The 17,757-nt window shown below is 38.0% G+C and overlaps 1 long non-coding RNA gene across 3 annotated transcripts in view; it reads left to right on the top strand.

Moving 5' to 3' along the window:
* LOC106509908 (uncharacterized) overlaps nt 1-17,436 on the top strand; it is a 35,033-nt gene extending 17,597 nt beyond the window's left edge. The window contains exons 3-5 of one of the 3 annotated variants that reach the window (XR_014839825.1): nt 13,603-13,703; nt 14,082-14,254; nt 14,373-17,436. This is a non-coding gene — a long non-coding RNA (uncharacterized LOC106509908). Of the gene's footprint in view, nt 1-13,602; nt 13,704-14,081; nt 14,337-14,372 lie in introns of those variants that run through there. The other 2 variants (XR_002342844.2, XR_014839824.1) reach the window with 2 other exon arrangements.
* The last annotated feature ends 321 nt before the right edge of the window (nt 17,437-17,757 follow it).

Here is a 17,757-nt window from a genome sequence, read left to right as displayed (position 1 = left end):
TTACAATCTGGAGCAATTTCACATGGGAAATGTGTGAAATAATACTTTTCTTTCCAGAATGATTGTATCTTGTATAATGAGATTCTTACTGTAACTTCATTATTATTATTATTATTATTTATCTTCCCCTACAACTAACAGGTTTTAGCTATGGTTAGTGAAAGATCATATTTCCATGGTAGACCCCAATATCTTAGGACTTTTGCTCTAATAAAATTTTCAATTAACACATCTTCCATTCTGCCACAGTCTCTGTACCACATCGATGTTTACAGAAGTTCAGTTATGTGCAGAGGCCCAATATCCTGCAGATGGCCCCCGACGGTCGTTTTGAGTTTTGCTGCTCCTAATCTTCACGAGAGTTCTGTGAATGGGTTCATGAAGCCTTTTAGAGTTGTATGAATATTCAAGTAGCTAACTTGCATAAAGCACAGAGCCTTGAACATAGTAATAAGCCATCGAAGGGTAGCGGTTCTCTTCTCATTTCTGCCATTTTCATCAGAGTTCAGTGCACGTGTGTGGTCGAACTGTGGCAGAGCCAGGGTTCTGTATGCCCCACGTCTGCACGTACCCGAAGCATTTACATTATTTGACTTCATGCTTTATCCTTTTGTGGTCTCTGCTAAAACAAACTTCAACCAATAGCTCAACAATAACTATTTTACTTTGAGAGTTTTTGTCTTTCTCTAAATAACTTTTTATTGCTTTGAGCTCTGTCTTCAGTAAAAAATTTTTCCAATAAGAAGAACACTTTAGGTAACACAAAAGATCTAAGAGGAAAAGTTACCACGTTTATTCTGGAAATGAATTTCACTCCAGTTTAAAGTCAAAGTCTGTGTAAACCAGATCTGCTGAGACCTTTGACGTCTGCACCCAAACACTCAGAAGACTATTGATGAAGTGAGTCATAGCTGCAGAAGTAAAAATCTGCAAGAGAAGAAGGAACTGTGCCCCACCCCAAACCCCCACAGACATTGCCTTCGGAGTTGTGCCTCTTTGAAATGTTTCAAGTTTAAGTAGACTATATTGAATTATTCCTCATAGAATTTTGAGGTAAAACTGTTAAGTATCTGGAAGGCAGCCTGTGGCTTATTTGTTTTATTTGGGTCTGTCACTTCTCTCTTCTGTCAATCTCAGTTCTGAATTGGAGATCATGTAACACCCTGGTATTTCTGGAAGATTGATTAAGTGAATCTTTTGTGAAAGTAATTTTCAAATGCGATACAAAAGTATGCCATCGCCTGGATATTGTTTTCCCACAACACACCATAAAATAATTCACTGTTGCGATCTGTAAGACAGCGTTAAAAAGAAGGGCTGGTTCAATCTATTCATTGTATTTTCTCTTGGTGCAAAAAGGATACAGTTTACAGAATGACTGGGTTGGGCGATACAACTTCAGCCAGACTTATTCAGTGCTCTTGAACAAGTCCAACAGGTCCAACGTGACTCTTTGGAGGTCCCCAGATTACAGACGTCAGTGGACTCGCTTGGTTCCATTGTTGAGCAAGATGATGATGTAAAGTCCTCATAGCTCTTGTGACTTGGAACCTTCAATACCTTTGGGAACCTTTGGAGTGATACTCTTGAATTCTTGTGGAAGTGCCCAAGTTTATATTCACTCAGACTCTTGTTAAAAGTTAGAGGATAATACTCTATATTTTAAAAAGAGATGAAAACGTCTACAAACTCCATGACAAATTGTAAAGTCAAAAGAGGAGTCATAGGGAAAGATTTGCAACACAGAGGACAGAAAAATAACATACACAGAGCTTCTACAAACTCCTAAAAGAGACAAACAAACAAATAGAAATTAGGGCAAACTATTTTAACAGATAATTTACAGAAGGGAAAATAAAGTGACCAATAAACATTTAATATGATATTCATTCTCTCTAGTAGTCAGATAAATTCTGAAAGAGACTATGATATTCTTCAAGTCTCAGCCTGACAAAAATATGAAGGATGTATAATTTTCTATGAAAATTCAAAGTACAAAAACACTTTTCCTGGGAGTTCCCATTTGGTGCAGCAGAAACCAACCCGACTAGTGTGCATGAGGATGCGGGTTTGATCCCTGGCCTTCTTTAGTGGGTTAAGGATCTGGCATTGCTGTGAGCTGTGGTTTAGGTGACACACGTGGCCTGGATCCTGAGTGGCTGTGGCTGTGGCATAGGCTTGCAGCTGCAGCTCTGATTCGACCCCTAGCCTGGAAACTTCCAATTGCTATGGGTGTGGTCCTAAAAAGACAAAATAAAAAAAGAAAAAAGAAAAAAAAAAGAACCCACTTTTACCTGGTAATCCCAGTTTGGGGGTCCAATAGCAGCTAAACAGAGAGTGAAAAAGTGAATGAGTGGATTCCTAACATTGTATATTTTTACTTTATGTTGCTTGATTGCTTGAAAAAATAAGCCAATAATGCTCATGTGATTTAAAGAGAGTGAAAGAGAGAGAGGGGGGATGAGATGGCCACACAATTTTAGGGGCAGCGTTAGGTGGCTTCAGTGGAAGTTTAGAGAGTCCACAGAAGGTAAGTTATGATCTTTTCCATTCTCTGGTGGAGAGACCACAGACTGTGTGATCAGTCTAGACTAAATGTGGGAGCATCACATGGTTATTCACAAACTGAAGAAATGCCAGAAAAGGGAAAACCGAATGACGGAAGACTGGAAGTCAAGCTCATGCGCAAAGACTTAATCACCTGGATAATCTAAATGAAGAGCTTCTTATCCTTCACTCTCAAGCCCTCTGCAAATAGACCTTACTAGTCCATGACCATTTGTCAAATCCAAAGGCTGTTTTGTTTCTTTTTCTTTCTTATTTGAGCCATTATAGAAATTATATGCAATATATGAAACTTTCAAATGACCCCTGGCATGAAGGAAATTCTCAATAAATTGCAGTTATTGTTGGTGTCTTTAATGGCCCCAATAAAAACATTCCTCTTTCCCCACTTTAGTTCTGCATCAAATTGCAAATAAGGCAAAGTATTGTCAGGTGGAGATCAAGTTGTCACCAGTATCACTAGGATGGAAAGGATGCTTCCTTATTTTACTGTTGATGTGAGACCCATCTTTCTTTAGGACAAACAGCAAAAGACCAGTGAGTGTGTCAAGAGCTGAATTTTAGCAACAAAGATAGATGTGTGTCTCTGAATCTTTTTACTCCTGAGAGAAAGCGGAAAGCAAAGGATATGCATGGTTTTGTTTCACTTTTCACACACAGCAGTCTGATAACTTCCTACCTTGTCCTGGGGCAGACTGAGTAGGAAAATGGACGGAGGTCAGGAATAACAAGGTAATGAACTCACTCCATGTGGAAGGAAACACCTAGAAGGAGGAAGAATCATCTAAACATCATATGATTATTATAGTGACTGAATTCTCTGGGTCTCAGCTCACACTTAGACTGTATCTATAATATTCCACTTATGCTTTAAAATGTGTTATTGGTTATCTGTTTAAAGACAAAAAGATGAATTTCAGAAGGAAATCTGAAAAAAACCCACTTTGGTTCTCTATGCACACATATGCAATACAATAAACACTAGAGACTTGACTGCATGGAAAAAACAAAGGAGCTAAGAAATACCTTGTAATTCCTCCATATGATTAAACAAATACTGACTTAGAAAAAAATCAAAAAATACCTTGAATTAATAAGAAGTTAACCAAGATAATTATTTTAAATTGTATTAAAATAAATTGAATAGCAGCGGTTCTCATTCAGTGTGGCCAAATAGGAAAAATAAGTTAATTATTTGTTTCAAGTGCAATATAGACAATAATTATTATTTTGAATAGGTTTTAAAACATTGTCTATTCATTTACCAAAGTTATAATGCACAGATTTCCTTTCTTAAGCCAAAGTAATTTCCAAGTCAAATTCTGGAGTATCTCCATTGTCTTTCTTCCTTAAATTTAAGCAATTACAGAAATTAATGCAAAACTCTTCACCTGTGGTTCAAGGTCACCAACCAAAAGTAAAATTAATAATGCTTCTGTGCTCAGAAAGTTGTAGGAAAATAAAGTTTTCTTCATGTTTTAAAATAGATACAAATCATTTCATGTTTTAAAGTAGGTTCAACTTAGCACACGTTACAAAGTGTAAAATTAGCATTTTTCTATGCATGGATGATTAAAGGAAAAAAATTAAAGGAAGTATATTTAAGAAAAGCATTTTAAGTACTGCTGTTCCCAGGGGGGTTGAGTGGTGATGTAAGGTGGAGGAAAGAGTAAAGGCTCTTTTCAGACACCTCTTGTGACTTTTGGCAAGCCATGGAATACTTCACTGTAGACATTTATGTAGCTTATGACTCTGAATCAGTTGAAACTCAGCCTGTTTTCCGGACGTTGGCTAGCTGGCCTAGAAGTTAAGGAGCTACCAATATGGGCACGGGGGCGGCCAAAAGCCTCAAAAACGCTGTGGCAGTGACCACTCTAAATAGTCCATTCACACTGAGTCATGGCGGACCATCCCACATCAGCCATAAATCCTCTCTTCTTGAAGGACTATGTGTGGGAACAAGGAGAGAGTGGCTCCCTTGAGTCAATTCCTTTTCTGAGTAAAGCCTGCCCTAGGAGGCCTGCTGGTATTGGGAGTGACCACATCACTGTTCAGGTGACTCTAACATAACTCGTATTTTCTTTCATTCTGGCCATCAAGTCACTACCAAAGCTAACGTAGGGTTCTCGTGACTTTATATCCTAAAAAATCTGACATTTTCATGTTGCTACATTAAATAGACAATTTCAGTACTTTTCTTAGGACCACTTTCATTGGCATTTGGCAAACTTGGTCATCCCCTCCTTGAAAAAAACCGTCTTTTCTTGGCAAGTGACTCTCTAGACCGTAGTACTTTTTCCCTCCATGTGCTTTTCTTAAAGAAATCCATCTATGCCAGGGCTGAAACTACTATATTTGCCTAGGTGACATCCACATAAACATTTCCAGCTTCTTAGCTCTAGGACACAATTCTTTTTTTTTGAGGACTGCACTGGTGGCATATGGAAGTTCCCAGGCTAGGGGTCTAATCAGAGCTGTAGCCACCAGCCTACACCACAGCCACAGCAACACCAGATCTGAGCCGAGTCTGCGAACTTCACCACAGCTCCTGGCAATGGTGAACCCTTAAACCACTGAGCGAGGTCAGGGATTGAACACGCAACCTCGTAGTTCCTAGTTGGATTCGTTTCTGCTGCGCAGCAATGGGAACTCCCATAGGACACAATTCTAGTAGCCCATCAGGATGTTCCACAGACTTCACTGGTTTTATGAATACATGTTGGTCTGAACTCATCAGTTTGCCCCCCAAACTGCCTTTCCTCCTCTTTTCCCCAGGCAGAGGTTGACCATAGAATTCCTTCTCCACATTCTTCCCTTTTCCTCCACGTCTTATTAGAAAATCATGGCCAATATCTCCCCAAGTTTCTCCAGGCTCTAAATATAATTACCTGCAATTCTGAATGCTCATTTTCATGAAGGATCTCTTTAGCTCAACTATGAAAGTGCTTATATTTATAATTAAAAATTAAAATGACTAATTACTCTGTCATATAAAAATACTTAGATTTGCTCATTTACTAGCTTAAGAAGTAGTTTAATTGACGTTTTCTTTGAGTCCTGCCTTTGTGACATTCCCTCTTCCCCCTACCTCACACCAAATACAAGCACTAACTTGTATTAGGTATTTACTGTTCACATGAGTTTTCACTAACTTTTATAAATATGTTTATCTCTAAAATATTTGGTATTATTGTGGATATTTAAAATTTTTTCTTTGTCTTTTTGTCTTTTTAGGGCCACACCCACGGCTCATGGAGATTGCCAGGCTATGGGTCGAATCGGAGCTACAGCTGCTGGCCCACGCCAGAGCCACAGCAATGCCAGATCTAAGTCGCATCTGTAACCCACAGCTCATGGCAATGCTGGATCCTTAACCCACTGAGTAAGGTCAGGGATTGAACCCACAACCTCATGGTTTCTAGTCGGATTCCTTTCCACTGAGCCAGGACAGGAACGCCTATTTAAAATTTTACATGACTTATGTCATGCTAATGTATTCTTTTGCAACTTGATTTTGTAATGTTCAATATTTTCTTTGTGAAATATACAAATGGATATATGATAGTCCCCCCTTATTTATGGGGGATGCTTTCCCCTAGCAGATGTCCGAAATCAGATATAGTACTGAACTCTATATACGCTATGTTTTTCCCATAGTAATGGGTAGATGATGTATACAGCATGGATATGCTCAACAGAGGGATGGGAACATTCTGAGCAGGAGGAAGTGGAATGGTGCAACATCATGCAACTCAGAATGGCACGCAATTTAAAATTTGTGAATTGTTGTTGCTAGAATTTTCTATTGAATATTTAAGGACCATGGTTGACCTTAGGTAGCTGAAACTATGGAAAATGGAACTGTGGATAAGGGAGACTATTGTATAGATATTTATTTGTGCATTTTACATATCTATCTATCATCTATCTATCTATCTATCTATCTATCTATCTATCTATCTATCTCTATTTTTGTTCCTTTCCTTTCACTACTTGATAGTATTCCATTAAATAAAAATTCTTCAGTTTTTTTTTTGTCTTTGGATGTAACAGGAATAATTTCTGACTTTTTGCTATCAAAATCAATGCTGATCAGAACAATGATGGACAATATTTTTGTGCATACAATATGTGCCTTGAAGGGGAGTGCTTGGTTTGGGGGTAGGTAGCAGATCTTCAAATGCATTAGTTATTGCAATTTTTCCCCTAATTTGTACTTTTACCAGCAGAGTTTAAAAGTTTTCATGCTGTGTATCATGGCCAAATGCAGCATTTGTAACTAAAATCATTATAACTAAATTTCCCTCTAAGCACTGTTTTCTCTGTGTAAATCTTGGCATACTGTGTTTTCATTCTTGTTCCTCTGAAGGTATTTTCTCATTTCCCTTGTAATTTCTTCCTTGACCCATGGGTTATTTAGAAGTGTGTTGTTCATTTTCACATATTTGTGAATTTCCCAGATTTCCTTTTGTTATTGAATTCTAATTTCATTCCATTGTGGTCAGAGAACATAATTTACATGATTTCAACACTTTTGAATTTATTGAGAATGATTTTGTTGCCTAATGTATCGTCTATCCTAAGAAATGTTTCACATTTACTTGAGAATAATGTGTATTACGCTGTTATTGGGTAGACAGTTCTATCAGTGTCAAGGATATCCTCGGTTTACAGTGCTGTTCGAGTCTTCTATTTCCTTGTTAATCTTCAGCCTAGTTTTTCTATCAGCTATTGAAAGTATGATATTGAAATCTCCAAGTATTGTTCTTGACCTGTCTATTTATCCCTTCAATTCTATGCCTTTAGTATCATGTGTTTAGAGGTTCTGTTGTTAATTGCACATATATAATTGTTATGTCTTCCTAATGGATTGCTCTTTTTATTATAAAATATCCTTGTCTCTAGTAACAATTTTAAGTCAAAAACCTACTTTTCACAATGTAATTTATAGCTATTCCACTTTTCTTTTAGTTACTGTTTGTGACCCCCCCTTTTTTTTTGATTTTTAGGGCTGCACCTGTGGCATATGGAAGTTCTCAGGCTAGGGTTCCAATCGGATCTATGGCTGCTGGCCTGCGTCACAGCCACGGCAACATGGGATCCAAGCAGAGTCTGTGACCTACACCACAGCTGACAGCAACACTGGATCTTTGACCCACTGAGCCAGGCCAGGATCGAACCCCAAACCTCATGGTTCCTAGTTGGATTTGTTTCCCCTGTGCCACGACAGGAACTCTTGTTAATTTTTTTATTCTTTTTTTTTTTTTTTTTTTTTTTGTCTTTTTGCCATTTCTTGGGCTGCTCCCGCGGCATATGGGAGGTTCCCGGGCTAGGGGTCTAATAGGAGCTGTAGCTGCCAGCCTACGCCAGAGCCACAGCAACACTGGATCCGAGCCGCGTCTGCAACTGACACCACAGCTCACGGCAACGCCGGATCATTAACCCACTGAGCAAGAGCAGGGATCGAACCCACAACCTCATGGTTCCTAGTCGGATACGTTAACCACTGTGCCACGACAGGAACTCCCTTTTTTTTTATTCTTTTAATTTTAACCTGTTTGTGTCTTTAAATCTAAAGCAGTCTCTTATAGGTAAGAGGTGGTTGGATTATGTTTTAAGTATTTATTCTACCATTCTCTGTCTTCTTTCCTTCCACCTTTCGTCTCTCCCATCCCTCCTTTATTTTTTACACACATGATAACAATCTTGGTTGTCCATTCTAACGACCATAAGAAAATGATTTGAGAACATCACTGGACAGTTAAATAAACTACATTGGAGAAGTTTGTTGAAGAAGTGAGTCTGTAGTGGTATGAGGGAAGAAACCAGGAGGGGGAGGCAGCCAGTAACAAACACGTGATCAAATTAATTTCCATTGTGAGGAATCAGAGATTAATCCCACTGAGGTACTGCGGAGTCAGTGCAGACACGGAATTTCAGATTTCCCCACTTCTTCACTTGAGTGGTGAGGGAGATGGAACATTTATGTACAAACTCCTATTAGTCACTAGTTGAGGGAGTATTCCTGCTCTTTCCTGGATTGCCACTGACGAGGTAAAGTAAACTTCCCTGCTTGAAAAAGTCCTTGGCAGTTGGGAGTCAGAGTGTGTGTAGCACATGGTTATACCTGAGGGATGTGACTCTTACTCTGTCTGTTTCATTGTCCTGATATCGTCAATGGACAATTTCAGCTTTTTCTTACCGTTTTGTTAAATACCAATTCTGTCGTATGGAATATATTTGTTGCATATGTGGGTATCTTTCTGAGCTTTCTCTTCTGTTTCACTAAACCATTTGCTGTCTTAGATCAGCTCCTACCCTGTGCCCTTCCTCATTGTTGTTATGGGTAAAGGGTGTTTTCTCTCTTTTGTTTCATTGTCTGACAAGCACTGTGTCAACTTTATTGGTGTCCTCAGAGAAATGGCTTTGTTGCATTGATTTTCTCTATTGGCGTTCTCTTCTATTTCATTTTTTTCTACTCTTGAATTTATTTTTGTTATATTCTTCTGTTTTATTTGGACTTAATTTTCTCCTTTTTTTTTTCTTAAGGTAGAAACTTAGTTCGTTAACTTGCTACTTCTTTCCTAATACAAGTGTATAACGCTGCACGTGTCCCTCCAGACACTGTCTTAACAACATCCCACAATTTTTGATATTTTGTGTTTTCATCATTCAGTCTAAGTTATTTGAAATTTTCCTTGTGAATTCTTCTTTGAGCTATAGATTTTGTTGAAATTTTTCAATTTCTAAATATTTGGGATATTTCAGATATCTTTTCAATATTGATTTGTAGTTTAAGGATGTTGCATATTTTGACATTTTAATCTCCTCTGCTTTCTTTATTCTCTGTGGAATTTCTTTTATTTGGGTGTTGCACTTCCTAAACTGATCCTCTAATTGTCTCATTCAACTTTTATTACTTTCTTGATTTTTATCTTTCTGTTTTATTTTCTGGAAACTCCTATTTCCTCTTCCACTTGGCATTGTCATTTTTATTACTAGCATATCCATTATTTGATACCATCTGATTTGATTTTTTATTTGATTTTTAACAACCTAGTTTCACAACCTCTGTCTTGCAAATACATATTCAGTTAATTTGTATCTTGTGGTTACTTATATAATTGAATTTGTATGTACTATCCTACATTCTGTTTTCTATTTTGTTTTCTGTTCTTTCTCTCCTTCTCTATAATTATTTTTTTCCTAATTAAAAAATTTTAAAAAATTATGTTTCTTCTTGTCTGCTAGTTTTGAAGTTAAAGCTACTGTTTGTATGCCCGTGGTCACTATTAAAGTAGTAACATGTACATTTTACAGAATATATATAGTTAAGCCTTCCCTCTACCATCCTTCCCAATAGCAAGACTTTAGAATATTTCCCTCCCCCACACTCCATAATATTTGTTATGCTTACGAATTCTTGGAAGACATTTTTTTCTTTTTTTTTTTTAATACAACAACGATAGAAAAGTCCCTCGTTGCCTGTCTTTACTGCTGGGTGGATATCACCTAGTTGATCATTTCTGACTGGTACAAGAGTACTGACTTGTGATAGCAGATCTCAGCTCTGGCTTCCCGTCTCACCAACCCAGTGAATTCCCTGTGGAGTTGCTGCATCTCCCAGATCTAGGTTAATCAGGTCAGCAGTTGCTGCTTTAGTAGCCTTGACTTCAGCAAATAACATAGTACGCTCACTTCCATCTCTCTTTGAACTTTGGTTTTTAGCAATTTTTCTTATTTTTTTTACATACTTAGCTACCTATTAAAAAGATACTTTAAAACTTTGATCCTTCACTCTCAGTGTTTGAATTAAGTTTTTTTCCCCAGTTAATTTATTTTTGGGTGTGACATACTGCCAAAAATAAAAACCTTGGATTAACTTTCTTACTATTTTCATTTCTTTTATCTTTATTATCTCATTCGGATATCTAACTGTAGTGTTCTGATGTTGTCTGCCTTGAGAATACTTCAGAGGTTATACAAACTAGGGGTGAGCAGGAGAAATAATGCATAAACTCATACATAAACTCTCAAGTATCACGTAAAATTTTTGTCACAGACTTTTACCAAAAGTTTCCTACCTGTTAGACACTTTGTGGGTTCTTTACATACGCTAACTTTGCTTTTTGTGAAGGCGTTCAAGACCTCAATTTGCCCAACACCATTTAACCATGTGGAGGTCAAGCTGGGATTTGAATTTCTGTCCATCTGACTCCGAAGTATATTATTTTCCCACTGTGCTTCGAAGGCTACAAAAAGGACTGCAAAGTGCTTTGAAACATTTGAAAAGGGTGACTCCACTAATCTGAAAGCAGATGGCTAACAAGTGAAACCATTAAAGAACCTTCTTGCCTGAGTGCTGGGCAAAAGAATTAATCTAAGTGGCCACCATTTTCTACATAATGACAACTAGATAAACATTGCCTATTCCCCACCCCCCCCAGAATTCTTAAATTTACCACACAAATTTAGCCACCTGCTGATAATACATGAGAGATATTTTGGATAATTCAGAGTCATGTCCTTTAATTTTGATATGGTAGATAGCCAGCCCACACATGAATAAATAAAAATGTGCAACAAAATTTAAATTTTGCCTGCGAGGGGTTAACAATGGCACTTATTTCAAACAACTCTCTCAATGAGAGATGTGTTATATTTTGATCATGCCTAAGGGAGTCTAAAGGGCTTCCAAAATAACAATTCTTCATCTGCCAAACACAAGTGAGGACAAGCTCAATTGATAAAGCAATGTGAATCCCAACAGATGATGGAGGCAGAGGTGAGCATTATGGCTTTTGTTAAAATTTTTTCTTAAGAGTGATGAAGGAGTCCAAGTTCAGTAACCTCTTGATTGAAATCCTCAGATTAGACTGCTGAAGCTACCTCAAACTTCGTTGAATGACTTCTTCTATGAATAGATCTCTTTCAAATCAGAAGTGCAACTTCCTCTTTTTCCAAGATTAACCTTTCGGTTTTCTCATCATAGGCTCACACTCCAGCCATGAAAGATGGTTCTGGCACTTCTTCTGGTCCTCTGCACTCTGCCACCTCTCCTATCCCTTTGACATACACCTTCTCTCCATTTGTTTCTGGACTGTTGCTAAAATAAAAGAATGAATCATTCTAGTGGTGCTCAAATGGAAAACTCATGTGGATTTTCCAAGTATTGAAAAGCGTACTGAGTAAATTATTAGAGAACTTTAGAACTTAATGGAATACTTTGTGATGACTGGGAATCATTGCTTAATCAGCTCTGATGGAAAGATGAAGGCCTGTTGCATGCCACTGCCAAGGCTGCATCTGCTGGGGATTTGACAGTTTATTACTTGCCTTTCTGACTCACTTGTATTCAAAAACAAAAGCAAAACAAAACAAAAACAAAATTCTTATCAACCATCTTTTGCTGACAGATGATTTTCACATTCAAGTGACTCTTATGCAGGGTATCCTTAGGAGGAAGACTGAGGTTCAGTCTTCTTGCAAAGTTTCTTGCGCATTCATCTTGCATCTAAAGCCTTTTGCAGCTGGTGTCAGGATGTCATCTTCCTTATCTAATGACCTTGTTCACAAATCACATAATATCCAGTTACTGCTTTTGTTTATGTGCGTCTAGGGCGGCAGCAGTACGGAAAGGGCAGGCAGGAGGGTAGGATAGACATTTAATTACCTTAATGGAGAGATGGGAGATTAGGACTGCAGAAATTTCAATTTAAGGCCTTACAAGATTCCTATCTGATGAGAAATGTGTTGTTGGAACATCTCTGAACCTCATTTTTCTAATCCATAACATGTGGCAAATAGGACCTGACAGAGTTTCCTGAGAATTAAATAGTATAGGCAGGAGTTGGAAAAGCTAACAGCATCCAGACCAGAAGTCGTATGAGATGGTGTAGGGAACAGCTATGAACAAAAAGACCCATTAGGTCTGCTCAGCGACTTCACAATAACAAGTCATGTTTTAGAAAATGTAAACATTTAATCTTTGTTCTTGATAAGATCCATGATTTATTGGTAATGGTGTTATCTTAGAATAGTTGTCTATTTACACTTCCCATGCCACACCCACTATTCATAGAAATTTTACAGGATATCATCTTATGAGGTTATTACATTGAAACATTTCCCAGAAACAAACAAAAATCTTGAGAGTCCTCAGAGAGTTCCTCAAGACAATTCATCCCATACGCTTCAGTGACATGGAGCTCATCCGAAGAGCAGTCCTGATTCACTGGCAATTTCATCTTGAATGGAGTCAAGACAGAGTTCTTATAATTTTCAAGCACTACATATTTTTTCAAGCTAATTTTCAGATATTACATGGAATGTTTTAAAACAGGTTTTGCATATCCATCTCCATGCCTTCTTTGCACTTGTAATTCTCTGCAGTTTGTAATTCTTATAACATTCCTTTTTTGCAGGATTTTCAAGTAAAATATGACATAATTATGCTAAAATTTCTTTGTTGTCTATCTAAAATACCCATTTTAGGAATTCCCATTGTAGCTCAGTGGTTAACGAATCCTACTAGGAACCATGGGGTTGTGGGTTCGATCCCTGGCCTTGCTCAGTGGGTTAAGGACCCGGTGTTGCTGTGAGCTGTGGTGAAGGTCTCAGACGTGGCTGGGATCCCACGTTGCTGTGGTTCTAGCATAAGCCATCATCCACAGCTCCAATTTGACCCCTAGCCTGGGAGTCTCCATATGCTGCAAGTGTGGCCCTAGGGAAAAAAAAAAAAAAAAAAAGACAAAAAGATAAAATGCACATTTTAATTGTCTTGTATTTTTATTGGTTCTGTCTGGCAAATGTGGGATTGTGTCTGGAATATTAACCATCCTTCTAGCCTCTTCTGTTTTTCTTTTAGGAGTCATGTGTACACAGAGGCAAGTCTCAGTTCTATCATAAGATACATGATCTTGGACAAATTCCATTATCTCTCTGAGTCTCCATTTTATTACGTCTAAAATAGGCACAACACTGCAAAGGGTGAAGACTATACCTTCTCACCCAAATCTGTGCATCCTCTTATTCCAGGGCTCACAGCTGGATTAAACCTCTTGGCTTCTCTTACAATCGGGAATCCCATTTGGTTGACTTTCAGACAATGGGAGCAGAAGTGTTATGTGCCATTTGGGGTAAGGCTTTTCGAGGAGAAAGGCTATGCTTCCTTTGTTCTCCATGTTCTTCCTTTTGCCAGCAGGGTGCAGGGGCAATGAGGTCTCGTGGTTTTGTGAAGACTTTGAATGGCAGGATCCCAGGTCTCTGAGTCACTACATGAAAAAAACAAAACAAAACAAAACAAAATCAAACTCCCCCGCCAAAAAAAACCCAGACCTGACTCCCTCCATATTGAATCTGTTCCTTTAGCTCTAACCTTTGTGCTCTGTTGCATGTGCTTAGTCATGCTGGCTTTGCATCTTTGTAAAAGAATGTTGCCTATAGCCTGAAATATACAGGAGAGCTCATTCTCTAGGTTCTGACCTTTAAGAGACAACACTTTTCCATTCTTACAGAGATAAAATGCTGTGGAATGGGAAATAACGTTTGTCTTGATGGAGGTTCATAGGAACGTGGTGACCTGACCTATGTGAACAGTTGCATGAACAAAGATTCCTATAAGAACTTTGCAACAACCAGCCACACACCCTTACCTTTCCATATAAAAGAAGCCTGAATTCCAACTTGGGTAAGATGGTTCTTTGGGACACTAGTCCACTGTCTTTACGGTCTGCTGACTTTCTGAATAAAAATTGCTATTCCTTGCTCCAGTTACTCATCTTTCAATTTATTGCCCTATTGTGCAGCAAGCAGTATGAGCTTTGACGTGGTGACAGCTTCACTGTGGTTGTACCGGACCTGCTGCATTCTGGTATCCTGAATGTGTTTGAAGGGATGATGCCTGCTTTTAGCTCATAGATCACGAGACCATGAGGCGCCACATCTGGACCTGATGGAGAGGTCATTGGACTGGGGATCACAGACTTTGAGCTGAGGATGCTGTAGCTCAGTGAGGAGTGTGTCTCTGGAGGGAAGAAGGGTTCATCACACTCGTGCTGGTCAGAGTGCATGGGAACAGAGGAGGCTTACTGTTCCCCAAGACCAGTGTTTTCCTTGATGTTCTCCAGCCTCTTCTTCAGTGAAACGGCCCTGTGAGAGTTTTAGCCCATGAAATGTGAGTGGGACCCCTGTGTACTATCTGAGTCACTGATTTTAAGATGTGAAAATATCTTTTACGCTCTCATTTCTCCTTCCACAAGCAACATACTGAAACTTGGTCCCAAGGGATTCTGAAATGAAAGGAGCCTGGATCCTTGAAGCAGTATCTGGGTGGGGGCAGAGGGGAGGAAAATTGTCTTCAAACCAAAATAGTAGTATTGGAATATAATTTGCAAGAGAAATAAAGATCTATTTTGTTAAATGGCTGAAATTTATTCACTGGATTTATTTGTTATAGAAGGTAATGTTTCTTTGATTAGTATTTGCATCAAATTTTAAGGCCCTCTTCAGACACTGTGATATACAATTCTACAGTAAGTTTCTTTTTTGTCTTTTTTTTTTTTTTTTTTTTTTTTGGCTATTTCTTGGGCCGCTCCTGTGGCATATGGAAGTTCCCAGGCTAGGGGTCTAATAGGAGCTGTGGCCACCAGCCTATGCCAGAGCCACAGCAATGCAGGATCCGAGCCGCGTCTGCAACCTACACCACAGCTCATGGCAACACTGGATCGTTAACCCACTGAGCAAGGGCAGGGACCGAACCTGCAACCTCATGGTTCCTAGTCGAATTCGTTAACCACTGCGCCACGGCGGGAACTCCAGTTTCGAGGAATGTGACACATTTAAAAAAAATAGTAAGCCTGCCGTTCATTGTACCAGAAAATTTCTAGCTGTTTTGCTTATTATTATGACTATTATTTTATGGCCACACCTGTGGCATATGGAAATTCCTGAGCCAAGGATTGAATGTGAGCCAAAGCTGCCACCTACGCTGCAGCTGCAGCATGCCTGATCCTTTAACCCTCTGCTCTGAGCTGGGCATCCAACCCTCACCTCCCCAGCTACCAGAGCAGCTGCTGTCAGATTCATAACCCACTGTGGCAAACTAAGAACTCCTGTTTAGCATATTATTAACTCTCAAAAATGAAAAGTAACAATGAGATCTGACTATCTAGCAGCTGAGGGGGGCGGGGGGCTGCTGTTGTTGATTTTTTTTCCTGGCATTAAAAGTTCAACACAGCCCAAGGAAACAGGGAATTTCAGAATTTTTTAACAAGAGATGACCTACAAATTAGCAGACATTATCTTCATTTTATGAATAAGGAGGGTAGGTTCAAGGAAGTTAAATAAATTGCCTAAATTTAAAGTACTAGTCAGTGATAAAGATTGTATTTCAATCCTGCTTTTACTTCAAAGACTCTGTGCTTACATCTGCACAACTCCCTGTATATATGTTTTCAAATATTATTATCAGCCCTGCTAATTTTTCTTTGTCAGTCTTGTCTCAGTCAGGCAAAAATCATACTCAAAGCTCATCACTCAGGCATCTGTCTGATGTGTGGCTTTGAGGAAATCATTCCCTGTCTCTGAGCTTTGGCTGCTTCATCTGCTGTGTGGATGTTACAATAGCCAACACATAAAGTTCTTCTGGGCATTAAAATGTGATCATGTACATAAAATGCAAAAACACATTGCCTTTCCAGGCAATGAATAATTATTGCCATCGTAACAAGGAAGGTTTTAAAAAATGTTTTTTGGTTATATGTCTATAAGGAGGAGGAATAGGGAAAAAAAAACTTAGAAGGTTATCACACATCTTTACAATGTATAGTAAAACCTCGTACTGTTATAATAAGGTGCCATCTCAACCTATTTTTATTTCATTTTAATTACAACAGATGGGTGAACCAGAGAAATTTTCCATAAATAAGGAAGACAATCTTATTCTAAAATGGAAGCTGTAGAATTTATCCCTGGGTATCTTTAAAAACAGAAAGGTTATGGACATAGTGTTACTACGAGATGCCATAATCTGGACTAGGAGGTTTCTGATTTCGTCTTACAAAAATTATAAATAAGTAAAGCTCAAAAGAATTGATGTAACAGATCAATATAAAGGGAATGTAAATTCTCTCTTTACACTCTAGTGAGAGATGCGCTTAAAAAATCTAAGGTGCTGCTGCGAACGTTGGGGCATATGTTTTTGAATTATAGCTTTGTCCAGATACATGCCCAGCAGTGGGACTGCTGGACCATATGGTAGTTATATTTTTAGTTTTCTGAGGAACATCCATACTGTTCTCCATAGTGGTTGTACCAACTTACATTCCCAACAATAGTGAAGAAGTGTTCCCTCCTCTCTGTACTCTCTCTAGCATTTATTATTTATAGACTTTAAGATGTAACAACTTTTGAGGACATATTTATATAGTTACACTGTTTTTTTAACCAATTTATGCATTTTATATTTTACTTATTTTCAGAGGGTGTATTATTTTTGTTATTGTTCCCAGTTAAGTTATTCTTTTTATTATGCTATATAAAATATGTAATGGTATATGAGGCTTTCTTCTATATAAATTTTAGTTGCACAATATACACAATTTTAATATAATGCTAATATTTAAATAAAAATTGAAATGGAATAGATAATACTAAATAGTAAAGATGAAAGCCATATAAAATGGGATGAAATATAGAATAAATTTCCTATTTGTCTCAGCATATTTTCCATTCCACTTCTCCAGAGGGAGTCACTTAATCTGTTTCTTAAGATCCATGATATAATAATCTGTGTGAATGTAATTGTGTTTACATATATGTATTTTATTGTGTAAAAATAAATAAATAAAATATTATTTATAGACTTATTAATGATGGCCATTCTGACTGGTGTGAGGTGGTACCTCATTGTAGTTTTGGTTTTCATTTATCTAATAATTAATGATATTGAGCATCTTTTCATGTACCTACTGGCTATCTGTATATCTTCTTTGGAGAAATGTCTGTTTAGCACTTTTACCCATTTTTTTTTCCACTGGGTTGTTTGTTTTTTTGCTGTTGAGTTGTAAGAGTTGTTTTTATATTTTGGAGCTCAAACCCTTGTTAGTTGTATTATTTGCAAATATTTCCTCCCATTCTGTAGGTTGTTCATAGAAGCACTATTCATAATAGCCAGGAATGGAAACAATCTAA

Source organism: Sus scrofa, chromosome 3 (genome assembly GCF_054392235.1).
Source record: "Sus scrofa isolate SSC_HxYL_T2T_F1_AM1 chromosome 3, Sscrofa_HxYL_maternal_Yorkshire_Landrace_v2.0, whole genome shotgun sequence".
NCBI lineage: Eukaryota > Metazoa > Chordata > Mammalia > Artiodactyla > Suidae > Sus > Sus scrofa.
The sequence above is the reverse complement of the archived record's forward strand: the minus strand, read 5'-3'. Positions and strand labels throughout refer to the sequence as shown.